General features: G+C 45.0%; 1 protein-coding gene and 1 non-coding gene across 16 annotated transcripts in view; one reads left to right on the top strand and one right to left on the bottom strand.

Moving 5' to 3' along the window:
* Positions 1–14,521, bottom strand: part of CLASP1 (cytoplasmic linker associated protein 1) — a 171,885-nt gene that overhangs the window by 127,347 nt on the left and 30,017 nt on the right. The window lies entirely within an intron of this gene.
* On the top strand, positions 126–242 carry LOC121356817. The gene has a single exon (XR_005955638.1). It is a non-coding gene; the product is annotated as a U4atac minor spliceosomal RNA (small nuclear RNA).

Here is a 14,521-nt window from a genome sequence, read left to right as displayed (position 1 = left end):
CCCCGCGCGGTGCGCGCCCCCGAGGCGGGCGCCGGGCAGCGGGCGGGCCGGGGGCGCGCCGCCCCTCGCCGGGACCCAAGCGCGGTTCGCGCTCCCCTACGGGCGGCGCGCCCCAGCGGCCGCCAACCGTCCTTATCTGGGGGTTGCGCGGCTGCTCAATGAGCGTATGGCGAGAGCAGCCCTGCTAACGCCTTAAACAACACAGCAGCGCCCGCTCCGTGCGCGGCGCAATTTTTGGAACCTCGCACCGCGGCGTGTGCGCGGCGCGTTCTGAACAACGCTCAGCTTGAGCTGGACCGAACTCCCCAAGGCGCTGTGCGGAGCCCGTGCGGTGCTGCGACCTCTTAGCACCGCTCCAGTCTCCCGGCACCGCCCCCATTCTCCCTTCCCCCTCCACCAGCAGCGCTGCTCCCACCGCAGCCCGTGCGGGGCTCCCGCGGTGCTGCTCCGCGCTGAGCCCGTGCGCTACTGCAGAGTCCACAGCCCTCAGCCTGTCACATGGATTCGCTCCAAATTCGGCTCCGGATCACCCAGGGAACCACGCATCGTGTGGCAGGGGAAACAGCCTACTACTCCATGCTAAGTCTCCTGTGAAAAAAACCTTCCTAAATACAAACCCCTAGATCCTAACTTCTCCCAGCATACAACTTCACCTTCTCCAAAAAGAGCCTGCAGTCTTCTCCCCCCACAGTAACAGACCCTTCAACACTGTCAATTTTTAATTTAACATAATTTATTCATACACCAAGGGAGATTTTTTTTCCTCGTGTTTTTATTAAGCTGTGTTTCGCTTTCACAATCATCTCGCACACTGGATTTAATCCACCATTGACAAATGCTCAGCCAGCTGCCCTAAGGCCTATCGCCGCCTGTGTCTGCCAGCTCACTGGGAGCTCCTGCCTGGGGTCTCGCAGCAAGAGGGTGGGCTCCAGATCCTCATCAGTGGAGAGATGCTTTTAGGGAAAGTCAATGGGACTCTGAGTGCCAGTCACCATTCACAGCTGTCTGATCAGAGACCCATCACGGCAGCATCCTGCACAGAGATAAGTGTGCTGCCTGCAATTACAGAGATGTGCCCCAGGGATAAATTCGATCCCGGGAGAGGAAGGAATCCATCTCTTCTTCAAACTGCCCGAAAGCCAGGAAGAGTGAGGGGAACTCATCATTCAAACATGAAAGGAAACACATGCACAGTGCAAACATACCCTGCAGTTCACCCCCAGGATAAGGCCAGGAGGATGAGCTAAGCTTGCACGACTTTTTGCTGTGGTCCTTATAAATTAGCACAATGATTACAGTGGTGCTTGGACAGCTATTGAGGAAACAGCAACTGGGGTGACCAAATGTTACTCCCGACTATGCTGGATTCATTTATCAACCCCAATGTGACACCTGCCTCAGAAGGTCAGAGGCAGAAAGTAGAAATCGTGTATGGATTGACAGAGTCAACAGATCCGCTACAGACAGATAACAGACAACCGAGGGCATGGCTGGCAAACGAACAAAGAATTAATTGAATTCCAGCCCTGGCTGCTCTGGACTGACTGCACTGAAGAGCTCACCCGTTCACTGCTGGAACAGATACTGAACTCTGCCTGAATTAACACACACCAAGGTCCGGGAGGAACCTCGGGAGCAGCGATGGGCCCTGCCAGCAGCCATCCTACTGCCATGATCCCGATGAAGCCTCTCCCCAGGGAAGCCAGCTGGTGGGCACAGCTCCACACCAAGGCACAGGAAGGGCAGCCCTCCATCCGAAATTCCAGATAATGCTGCAATGCTGATAACTACAGAGCTATTCCAGGCCTTTACATCAGCACAGATCTTTTAGCCTCCTATTTACACGGCCCCCAAAAGAGTGATCTCAGAATCAGAGAGTGACAGCCCTCGGCCTGAGGGTCTGCTTCTGCTCATTTGACTCCTGAGGTTCCCCAAGACAGTCAATAAAGCAAGTTGTGCCACCCAGTATTCAGCTCATTTGGCATCTGCTGCTGCTTTGTCTTGTCTCAGAGTACTTTCTGTAGGCGCCAAGGGCTGTCAGCAAACCCTTCTCCTGCCTCTCTCCAACTGCCAGGTCATCTCTCCCAGTAAAGAAGTCTCTTGTTAGTTTGCAGGATGCAACACAGCCTTTCCCAATACAGACAGTACTTTTTTTCAGAGGTCAACAAAAACAACTCAAAGCATCTAATATCTGGGTGGTGTTGAAAGACTTGCAGGCAGTTCTCCATATCAGAGAGCAGACAGTGCATCATCATCTGCTCCAGCAGTACATGGTGACCAAGCATGGCAGACAAATCCACCCAGTTTAAAACAAGACACACCTTAACACACTCCCATGAAAGGGTAAAGAAACTGTACAATGCAGCAACATCTGATTGAGCAGATACAAACCAGAGTGAATCAGCTCTAGGATACCTTGATGGCCTGGACAAACTGGGGGGAGACAAGCCTTCCCTCCACTCACCACACCATGCCACAGCAGGGATGTGGTGATGGCTGCAGGAACCTTCATCCCCTCTCTTTGCAGGGAAGCAGCAGTGGGCTGAGCAGTACAAAGTCACTGCACTCTGATGGCCTCCTGCTGAACCTTCACGCCTGGCAGCTTGGGACCTAAGTGGGAATGCTGGAGCGAGCTTCTACAGCAGCTGTGACACCAGCTTGTTTCATGCTGCTTGCCACCACTGGTGACACCACTTAGCTATTTCACTTTGAAGTCTGTCTGAGAGGTTTTCTTTGGAGAAGGGATGGGAAATGGAAGACAAGACTTCTAAATGTCAATATGAAGAAAAAAAAAAAGAATTGTAAGAGTAGTCAACCACGAGTTTTTTTAACAGTTGCTTAATCTTTTGGATTCATAAGCAAAAACATGGAGAAGGCCTTCCATACTCTGAGTAAATTTAATATACTTTTCAAAAAAGTGTAACACTTCAGATTACACACTGAGAAGTCCAAGGCAAGCATAGATGGCTCACATCACTGCTGGTCTGATCAGTGCTGATCAGTCAGAGAGGGAGCAGTTCTAATTCCTTGTGACATGAAACATCCACCACAACTGAACTGGGCACTCAAGACCAAGCTGAAGTTAGATAATATTGGCAAATTTAGTTTTGAAGTCTGGTATTTGGGGTCAGCACAGCAGCAACCAAAGTCCTGTCAGAGAAACCTGGAATCAGCTTCTGAAATGCTGCATCCCACCTTATAGTTGCACACAACTATAACCACATCCACCCTGGAATAGTCCATCTCCTTCTGCCATTCCAAGAGTTAACATTCATTTTCCAAGGCAGCACCACATCTGCACTGAAGCACGAGTCCATCTCCCCAGCCCAACAATCCTCACACAGACACAGATGCTAAGGTTTTTTTGTACAACACAATTTGCAAAACCAACACCAGCAAAGAAAAAAGCAGCGAGAGTAGCACAACTGGTTACACTGGCATGACTGCAAGCTATGGTCAAAGAGCTGAATGGGGGAAAACTTTAAATATATGTTCTTGGGTTTTTTCTCTAGACTGATGAGATACCATCCATTCTGTTGCAGACACCACCTTGAAAATTCTCAAATTCCCTAAAGGAATTAGGTGAACCGAAACACCCAAACCACCAGCACTTGTAAAATAAGCAAAAACTGGTTATTGAAAGTTCTTCATTTACAAGCCTGGTAACAGATGAGCAACTCAGTAAAAAATGCCTCCTTCCACAGTGAAATATTCCAAGAGAGCTAAGGTCATTTAAATGTTGGGAGACATTAAGAAAAGGTTGTCAGAAATAATTGCTACAGAGATGTATTTTTACCACTACTGTTAGGACACAAGGGCACCTTTCATGTGCAAAAGCAAGAAATTCCAGTAATTATCTTCTGGATTCAGTAAAAAAAGCCAACAAAAGCCCCTCAGTTGTCTCGATCTAAAAGCTAGAGATTTGGTAGAATGCCTGAGAAATTCAAAGCAATTTAAAGAAAATGCACCACAGAACAAAAAACTTATCATTACAAAAATTCCACAAAGACAAATAGGGTGATGCTTAAAAGAACATGATCACTCTGAAATGCAGACATCTGCTTCCAGAAGAGCTGACATGTATGTCCCAGGTTAAAGAGCTGCACCAAGTCAGCCCTCAGTCCCAATGCTCCCTACCCTGCCTCTGCTCAGGGGAACTGAAGGGAGGAGTTCCAAAGAATAAATTCACCCTGTTTTGCAAAGATTCTCAACTGGTCCTTGAGTGGTTGTGTATGATGAGAAAAGGAGCAGCCACTGGGCTTTCTCCAAAAGACATGGAGGGAAGCACAAGTTGCAGAGTCACTGCTGTGGAGTACAGGAGGCTTTTCTACCCTGAGCAAGGTCAAAGCTCCAGACAGCACATCAGGTAAATCACCACTGACACAAAATACAGTCTGCTAAGTCTCCGGGGAAGCAGCACTCATGGTAATATAACAGGAGACTTTGCAGTTGAAAGCAGAGTTACAACTTACTTCACACTTTCACATCTCAATTACCCCAAACACTGCTGGAAAAACAGCAGCAGCACCATTGTTTCAGAAATGTGGTCCTGCTTATGCAGCACCTTCAGCTATGGATACTCAATCCTAGTATCTTCACATGAAACGACATCAGAACAAAACACCTGCACTACCAACTGCTATTGCATTTGTTTCCTCACCACAAAACAGTTAAATATCTTAGTCACGAACACTGCCACTGTTCCGTACATTTCCACTGCCCCCAGCTGAGCATTTACACTTGCAGCCAGGTCCTCAGCCAGAAGGGAAACGTTAATGTAACTCTGTGAGCACTGATGAGACCTTGCCCTGGGATCAGGACCACTACTTCCCTGTAGCTTTGGTAACTAGTTGCATCTCGGAGCTCAAGGCATAATGAAGCCTCATACAATGAGGGCTGTTACAGAAAAGCACACAGAATATGGCAAGGAAAATAAAAAGACCATTGCACTGCCCTGTTTTGTTTTTTTGTAAAAAAACAGAAAGCCTGTATTATGGCAACTAATCAATTGCCAGCACAGCAATGTGCCTTATTAACAGACCAGGCTGCTTTACCTAATAACATTGCCTTCCCCTCCATTAGCAGCAAAAGGCTGCTACAGTGCACAGAGCAAGTGAGAAATCACACTGGGAATGTGCCTGCAGGCAGAACCGTATTAGCTGGAGCACCTCAAAAGCTCCTAGCACAGAGCACTGACCCCAACTCCATCTCTAACACTACAAGAATAGAAAGGGTCAACACATTTTAAAAGTGGAACAGAAGTGTTTCTGAGGGTTTAGACAGCATCTGGAAAAAAAACAAGGCAAGCACACAACCTAGCAGATAATCACTGACAATCTGCTCCCTTAGGACTCACAAAGTCTAGTAACAACTGTGAGGATGTTCAGATATCCAGATACTTCCCTTGATCACTAGTTCCCAAGCTTCTGAACATCTGCACTTCCAGATTACACCACTCAACACCAGCTTTTATGAGGAACAGCAAAACTGCAATGCAATGACGAGAGGATGCATGGCTAGCACCATGAGGAGGGCACCAAAGAGGTGCAGACACAGCAAAGTCCCACCAGCTGTTGGCAGTGTGAAAAAAGCTGGGAATCAGTCAGGGAGGCAGAGCAGCCACAGTAGTGAGGAGTAGGCAGCAGCCAAATTGAGTAGGAAACTTACTGGATGATGACAGCTCTTACTAGATCGTAGCTAATGAAGCTTTGTTCTTGCCTTGTTTGGGAAGAAAGGAACACATTGCAATTAAAAATGCAATAGCATTTTCAGTAGCTGCAGTCTTTGTAACACTCTGGAAATATCCTAAGACCTAGAGCTTTCACAGCACCTCCCACCCTGCACAGACAGACTGCCTGCTCAGCATGGACCACACAGTTCTACGCCTTTGGAAAGTGTCTCCAGACACAATCAGCAACAGCTAAATGGTACAACAGTGAAGAACTCCATTGAGAAAAGAAGAGAGGTTCAAGATGCCTTTGTCAGCCAGAGAAAGATACAACAGCACAGGAAAGTGAAGAGATGGGTGCTAGGTGGAGAAAAGGGTGAGAGGTGGGAAGAAGGAATTCCACAGAGGAAGGCACCACTTCAGCCAGAATCCTGCTCATACTCTTTCTGACCCTTTTGGGAGAAAGCCCAGAGGATGACGCTTAAAGGCACGGGTTAAAACACTTCCCAGTCTCACCTACACCAGTGAGGAGTGCAGCTGAGCTACACCTAACCCAGCATCTACAGCCACAACACCTAGCACAGCCCATACAGCATGGTGCTTCCCACTGTTCTGTAAGGTCAGTGGAGACAGAGCTACTGCCTAAGCTGTTGACTACACCAGTTTCTTCTTTTGCCATTCCCTCTTACTCCCTCTCCAAGCTATTCTTAATTGCTGCTTTTCAATTCATGCCAAACAAACGGAAAACTTTCAGAGGCTTACCATCAGTGCTATACTCCAGCTAAAACCAGACCCCCAGCAAAAACAGTGCCACAAGAACACAGAAGGGACAGTTCCAGTGCTGACCCGCTCCCCTGAGCGTGCCTGTGCAGGTGGAACCAGATCTCACACCAGCAGATATGTACCAGTGCCCATCTGCAAGCTGGGCAGCTGTCAGCATGCACTCTGCTTGAGCTGCTGTGTGATCCTGCAAGGGACAGGGAGGTTTGATTGAAGTGACATCACTGGCCCAAGCCTAGCACTCTGCAGACCTTCTTATACCGCTTTTGGCTCAGCAGCTTCAGCCACTCTGTAGCCCGTGCATGCCTCTTGCAACTAACTATGTCTTACATCCAGCTCTTAGCACAGGTCTTGATCAAGTCAAGCATAATTTTTAATATCGTTTAACTTTTGGCAATAAGATCTCTTCCAAGACTTTGATCTATCTGGTCTAAGAAACCAATGAAAAAATATTCTGTCCCTGCCCATTAAAAAGTTAATTCTAGCTTGGAGGGTAATGCTTTCCACATGCTTCAGAACCAAATCCCACATGTCACTTAACACAAAGGAAATAGAAATTATTTAATGTTGATCTCCTCAACTCCTTTTGACCTGTGTGTCTTTCCCTTTGCCTTTTTGGCTGTCATCATTGAGATCTGGAGCAACAGCTGATGCATCACTGTGAGCTCTCACTAGAGAATAAAACATCTGTTTTCCTCCCTCAGACTGAAAACAGATGCCTTTTTAGTTGTGTCCAACAGATACTCAATTATATGACAGCATAGTGAAGCACAATGCATCTAAATCAGGGCACACCCTTGGGCCACATGGATGCCTGGCTTGTGGTCAGGAACCCAAAAAGGCTTTGCAGTCTCAGGCAGGCTATCTATCCACAAGTATCCAAGGTCTGGGACACCTGCACACAACAAGGGTAGTTTTCTTGCCATGAAAATGTCTGCAGAACTGCTCTGGAGCAAACACCACATGCACTAAGCGCTGTGCAGTCCCACTGTGGCTCTGCTGTGTACTTGTGCCTTTTCTAATAAGCTGTATGGAAAACCCAATTCCCTACAAAAACCACTCCTTATCAACCAACTCACCTGACATTCCAGATCTGAAAGAGGTGATAGTAGTCACCATGGGACAACTCTTCAACAAAACCTGCCTGGAGAGATTTTTCTGGCTACTGTAGTTGTGCTGGAAACTCACTGCTATGAAAAACTCCTGCAAACAGCACCTGGGGAAGCCCAGCCACAGCGAGGTGAACACCCTGGCAATCATTGGTTCAAGATTCAGCTTGGGACACGTGGATGGGCTGGCACTGGTAAGACATCTCAAGCAGTGCCTGTTCCATGTCTGTTTCTGTGGCTGAAGCAATCTAGTCTCCAGACCTGTTCAACTGCAAGCATTTTACAGACAAAAAACACCCCAAAACCAAAAGAAACAAACAACCAAACCCCCACCCCCCCAACAAATCAAAAACAGAAAATAAAATAACCCTCAGCCAAACCAAAACAAACAAACAAAAAAAAAATCAACTACAAACAAGGGAAGAGAAGGGAATTCTGCATCCTGCACTGCTTGAGGGAGCCAGCATTTTGCTACAGGAAAAGAACAAGCCATCTGAGCAGCTGACAGCACAAGTGGAAAACCAATTGGAAAATTATAGGGACAAACCACATACATTCTGGCTTCTATATCCAGCTCTAGAAACATATTTAAACAAGTCAGGCAAATAGCTCCTATCAAGGCTCTAGTGCCACAGCTACGCAAACAAGCACCCCTCATATTAAGAGGTTTCCACAAATTCTTGTGGATTAATAAAAGTATTAATTAAGTGTTCAACTAAATCATTAGTTCTTGGATTAATTATCTTAAACGGAACTCTTTAGACCTGAAACAGATCAGAGGAACAGAAGCTGTAAGTGTAACAAAAGAAGCCACTCAGGGTTCAGCACAGGTACGCAAAGAGCTGACACCCCGGGGGAGCTCAGCCAGACCAAGCAGGCACCTCCTGGACAGGCTCTACTCACCTTTCACAAGGCTTTTAGTACATTTTTCTCTCCTTCACAACTCTTGTTATTTTCAACATAACAATGGCTAAGCTGAATCAAGTGTTTAAATAACCTTTTTTTTTGGTGTGATTTTAGAAGACTGATGCCTTGTTTTGTAATTCTTGTTATTTTCTCAGAGGTTTGTTCTCACTGGACACTTGCTGACAAGATCAGCATTCCTGCTTTCAGCTGAACAGGTTGGAAGCTATGTAAGCCTTCCTGCTCCTGTAACTCCAGAAGTGGTGTATTAGTATTATTTTTCGTTTTAAATAAAGCAACAAAACTTTCACAGAGATGGGAAAGAAAGCGTGGTCACTCTTAGAACTCCAAAACCTGATGTCTTGTGAATTCTGAAACAAGACAGAATGCTGGGTGTGATGGTGTGCCATTGTTAACGTGACATGAAAAGGATGCCAGACTGCTTCCTCCCATCCCAGCCAGCCTTCCTGCATATTCCAAACCGAGTAAAATGTAACAGTAACTCTTTACTTTTAGCATAAGAATGGGCCCATCAGTAAATTCAGCTGAGAATTTGTTTCTGAAGGCAAATTAGTTCAACACCATCTCCCCTCCACTGCTCAAATTAGATCAGTCAGGACACAATTCTAGAGAAGGTGTTTTGTTGTACTTGATTCTTAACATTTAGATCTTGACTTAAAACTGACTTCTACGGTTCATTAAAGCCTGCAACACTTCTCTACACTCTAGTTAGAAACTGCCCTGTCAATCCAAAACCAGGTTTAATGAGCTGCTGTGTCACCACCTGTAAGACCCTGCTAGCAGACTGTGAAACCAAAAAAACTTAATTTTTTTAATCCTTCTCTATGTACAGTAGTATAAGCCAGACAACATTTTGTGGCCCCCAAAGACTCCAGCTACATGATCTGGCCCATGACAATCTTGGACTTCAGCAGTGTTTCACACAGCTAATAAAGGATCTGCAACACAGACCAGGGAGCAAGACACACACACACTTCAAGTTCAAATACTGCCAGTCATAACAGGAACTGAGTTATTCTTTTCAACAAAGAAAAAGGCATTGGGCTTTTGGTTCATTTATCTAGGGGGCTTTAACTTGACATCATCTGATAAAAGTAAAAACTTCAAAGTCACACAGCAATAGGCTTCAATTACTATTTCTCTATCAGTCTGTCAGTGGCAATGTGATTCAGGAAGGAGGAGGGATTGCTGCTGGCAAGTCTCTTGCAGTCTATGGCACAGAGGCTATTTCAGCTGAATTGGAGATTGAGTTTCACAGATAGTAACTGTGTCAGGCTAGAAAACATCATTTAGAGGATTTAAAATATGACAATGCCCAAGGATAACACAGAAACATAATATGCTTTTCAGATAACACTGCTTGTAGTACAGGTTAGAGATCAAGTGGCTGCTTTTTCTTAAGAACAGACACTGTAAAAGAAGTCAAGCAGATAAGTTGCTAAGTCTTCCACAAAATCAACACCACAAACTGACTCAGAAGCAGATGCAGCTACAGTTATGCCTCCTCTTGCCCTTCATCCTTTTCCTCCTGTAGGTAAATAGCACTTTCCTGCACCATAGCAAGGAGATATGAGGTAGTGTTTTTCATTAGTTTTCATATCCTCATCTAGAACTACAGAACATTATTACTATCATAAACTTGTAACACTGAGGTCTAGCAGTACTGTATGTTGGAAAGAGGTATTATTTGGCTTCTTCATATACATCTGCCTGCAGTGTTGGGACTGTGCCAGCATGCAGTCCAGTAACAAATGTAGTTCAGTCTAAGATCTATAGATGCAGAAAAAACTATCCATGCTGACCTACTCGTTATACTCACATCACCATTTAAAGAGATTTCTCCTCCATCTTTCAAAGGACTGGGAATTTGAGTGTGCACATACACATTCTGTTCCTTGTCACTGAATTCATACATCAAAGAAGATGCCACAACCACAAAGCAACACAGAAACAAAGCAGATTCTTTATTAACGCTTTTAAAAAAAATCTTCAAGAGGTATGCAGACCCTGCAGTGGTTTCTGCTGTATCCTAACATTTTCATCAGCCAAAAGTAAGGCATTTGGATTAGCTGCTACAGGCCAGATTCTGACCCATCAGACTAGCACAAAACCAGAACCTTGAGCCAGCTGTGTGCATTCACATTCTCTCTGTCCAGAAACAGGACAGGGAAATCAGCTGTCACTGCAAATTGCTCTCCTTTTGGTGACTTAATTCAGAGTCACCCGAATTAAAAAGTCACCTAAATTCTATTAGGTAAGGAAAAAAATTCCAGAAACAGATTTTTAGTTACTAAGCTACTTCAGTCTACTACAGAGATCACATGCTCTTTTAAAGAGTTGCCCAATTATATGCTGACCTTACACGGGCTTTGATGGCTTCTTTAAGTGACTCATTAAATAATCCAAGATAGTGAAAACTTTATTTTGCAAGACAGGTTAATGCAGTTACATTATATTTCCATAAAATTCTTCTTGATCACTAGATAATTAGGACTAGGAGTCAAGATACACCAGCAAGAAATACAAGGTCCCAGGAAAAATACCCATGGAAAACAATCCCAAATCCCTCTTAGGAGGGTTTGAGAAGGCATATAACACCAATCAACACCAGCACTGGTTTTATTGTTCCTTTTATCTGTACAAAGCAGCATGGTGGTGGCACACAGCACCCTTCCAGCCTACACTGTCTCTGTGAGAACTTGAAGAAATTCTCTGACTTTACAGACAGGAACTGGCATGCTCCCAGGCAACTCTGAGCACCACAAAACAGAGTTGTTGTAGCAGAGGTAGGATGGGTCTCCCAAGCCTGCCCTCCAAAGCTTTTGGTCAGGGCCTCTTCCCACACACAGGTGATGGGGTCTGGCCACAGCTGCCTCACAGCCACACTGAGCAAAGAGCAAGCCCAACACCAGCCACGCTCAGCAGGGAGCTGACAGACACAGCTCTGTGTCCTCACCAAACTAGAGGAGAGCAGCACAAGTCAAACCAGTTTTCTGCTCACATAATAGCAGCTCAAGAACTTCTTCTGAGGCAAGCCTAAGAGCCATTGCTGGCTTCTTGCAGGCCCTCACTAGAGCAGCACGCTGCACTGCAGCCGCAGTGCACATGAAAGGCACACTTCCTCAGGCTGCAAAGCTCACCAGGAACACCAAAAAGAGAGCTCGACCAAAGAACAGACAGGAAAGACTATGAGCCTTAAGTAGACAGTCACAAACCAAAGCACCATTAACACCACCCATCACTTTTGCCATGTACATCAGATGACTGTAAGACACCCTGTAAGCACGGTGACCACCAAGGGAAGCTGCAGCCCAGCTGACTTGTACAGGACATTGCTGCTGCAGCATCCAAGACTGCTTCTCCTCTCTGCTGTTGCTTTTCAGGCTGTACATGCAAGTTCATCCAGAGGAGACTGATTTGAACCCTCTGTCTCCAAGGGTAAAACTCTCTAGGCACAAAGATCAAGACTACCTCTTCTACAGGTTCCCTTCCCAGAAATGCCCTTAATTCACATCATCACATTCTTGATCGCAGCTGAAGTTCCCAGTCAGAGCGACAATTTCAACACTGTGACCCACTTGTCTGCCACAGCAAGAAAGCCTCACAACCGTGTCTCCTTGGTATGACTGTAGCTGCACTCACCCCCATCTGCCAGCGTGCTCTTTTCCCTGCCACATGCTGTGCCTTTCCAGAGATTACAAAAACTATCTCTGCCCACGACAATTCCTTTAAAGCTTCATCCCACATCTCGCCCCAGCTCTTTGTTAATGACAGAACTTGTTAATGCTACAGAACTGGAGCTGGAAACCAGAGCAGCTACCATAAAATGGCTAAAGACTCCTTTAGGTCTTCATTAAATAATGAAGATGTTACACCTCCAAGGGCACATGATCCCTCAATGAAAAGGAGGCATAAACAAGGCCTTTGCCTTTGAGCACACCTACCTACAGGCAGAGAAGTTCTGTTCTTCTCTACCCTTCAATTATTTAGCACCTTTCTGGGATGAAAAGAGTGGTGTGCCCTCCCCCCAGAATCCCACCAGCAGCAGCACAGACAAAGCTCTGCCAATACACTGCAGAACAAGGCACAAACCACCAGCCTCATTTGGCACACATTAACAATTGTAGTGAAAACCACATTGAAGAGATTTTGCTAGCATGGACTTGAACAAAGGTGGTGATCATCTTTTCCCATATCCTCCAGGAGAAGGATAAAGAGAAATCCTCTTAGATTAGCTAGAAAGAAAATTAAACATGCAGAGCAGAGGGGCACTGGAGCAGACTAATTCGGAAGAATGTGAAATCTTCAAAGGATGTATTTTAAACATAGGTTGGGATAAATATCTGACAGAAGACATCCGGGTATATTCATTTGTCATCTGTGAACAATAAACTGGATTTGACTGTTTCCTGAAGTCCCTGGTATTACAATACCTACAAAGCCTCAAAATTTCCTCCCTTGCCATTAGAAACACATTAACAGCAATGTAAGTTATTAGTTAGTAAGCATCCTTTATGAACAATAAAAGGCAGAGTGATAGACTCCTATTAGCAATCCTCTGTAGAAATACACTACACTGGCTAATAAAAGTTAATCCCCAGGGTAAGGTTGACACCCTGGTTAATAAAACTCTCCAATACTGGCTTAAATCAAGATTAATGTACAACCATTTAGTATATAAAGACTACGTTGAACCTTAGGCTCCTTCTCCTATGTCTGAAACTCAAACCATATCCATCCTTTCTTCCCCTGCAGGATCCTTAGCAAATTCTACACCAATGATGCCAACTTAAACACACACAGAAATACAATTTTCTTCTTGACAAAACTTACTTTGAGCCAAGCTTTGAGAAATATGGAGCACGTACATCATGAGATTTCTTGGAATAATGTATTAGAGGAGGGCTCTCTCAGAGAACATGGAAGAGCTTTCTCCTCACTGCAAGTAAGATGCAAGGAGACATTTAGAGTCTGTCATGCTGAAACCTGCTCCAAGACCCAATAAAACTCCTCATATTTGTGACATTCATTATTCAACAGCAATCAGTATATCTTAACAAACTTTTGGCTATCCAGAACAACTTTCTAACCATCCAGACACCTAACATGACAACACACACATGCTGGACTCTGCATGAAAAGGAAAACAACCTCAGCATATTCAGCATGCTCTGTCTTGGGTTCCATATCAGAATGACACAGTTGTGCTGCTTTGCAAGACCTGCTACCAAAGCCAGAACAACACACAGACCAGCCCTTTCCCAACTAAACCAAACTTATTTATGCCATACTAAGTGAGTTAAACCTTGTAAAAAAGACTCCAGGCTACTCAAAGCAATAGAAAATTTACTTTAGGCTTGCAGCATTTTACTTATTAGGGAGAAGTTTAAACTAAATTGCACGAAACTGTGTCAAAAAAGAGATTTGCACCATTTCCCAGACCATATGGAAATTGTCTCACCACTGTATCGTTAAAAACCACCACATCATCTGTAGCTGTTGGCTCTGGAAGGGGCAAGAAACAAGCTGATCTTAAGTTAGACATCCTTCCCCAACCTCAGATGTCTTGACACCACCCCCATTTTCAAATCACTACAATGGGCCAATATCCAAACATTTTCCCTAAAGGACATATAAGAGACTCAGGAAGAAGGGAGGACTTTACAAACTTGGACACTGTATACTGAATCTGAGTCCATAACAGCCCAGCTCCTGCGTGAAGCACAAGCCCTGCCCCTCCACTGACGCCAGCTGTGAGGTTCACAACTTGTGCTCCCAGACCTTCAAAGAGACTCAACACTCTTCATACAAGAGAGGATATTAAACATCCCAGGTTACCTGGAAATAGAACTTTATTTTAAAACCTTATCTCAGGAGACTTTTTTTTCTTCTGTGGATAGCCTGAATACCATAAAGACAGAAACCACCAAAACATATTGGTTACTACAGGCTAGTCTTACACATTAATGTGTAGCACTCATATCACATTATTGCAATGTCTATTCATCCTAAAACCACAGAGAAAATACAGCCTAGCTTG

Source organism: Pyrgilauda ruficollis, unplaced genomic scaffold (assembly GCF_017590135.1).
Source record: "Pyrgilauda ruficollis isolate IOZ18807 unplaced genomic scaffold, ASM1759013v1 scaffold3, whole genome shotgun sequence".
NCBI lineage: Eukaryota > Metazoa > Chordata > Aves > Passeriformes > Passeridae > Pyrgilauda > Pyrgilauda ruficollis.
This window is presented reverse-complemented; position numbering and strand designations above follow the sequence as displayed.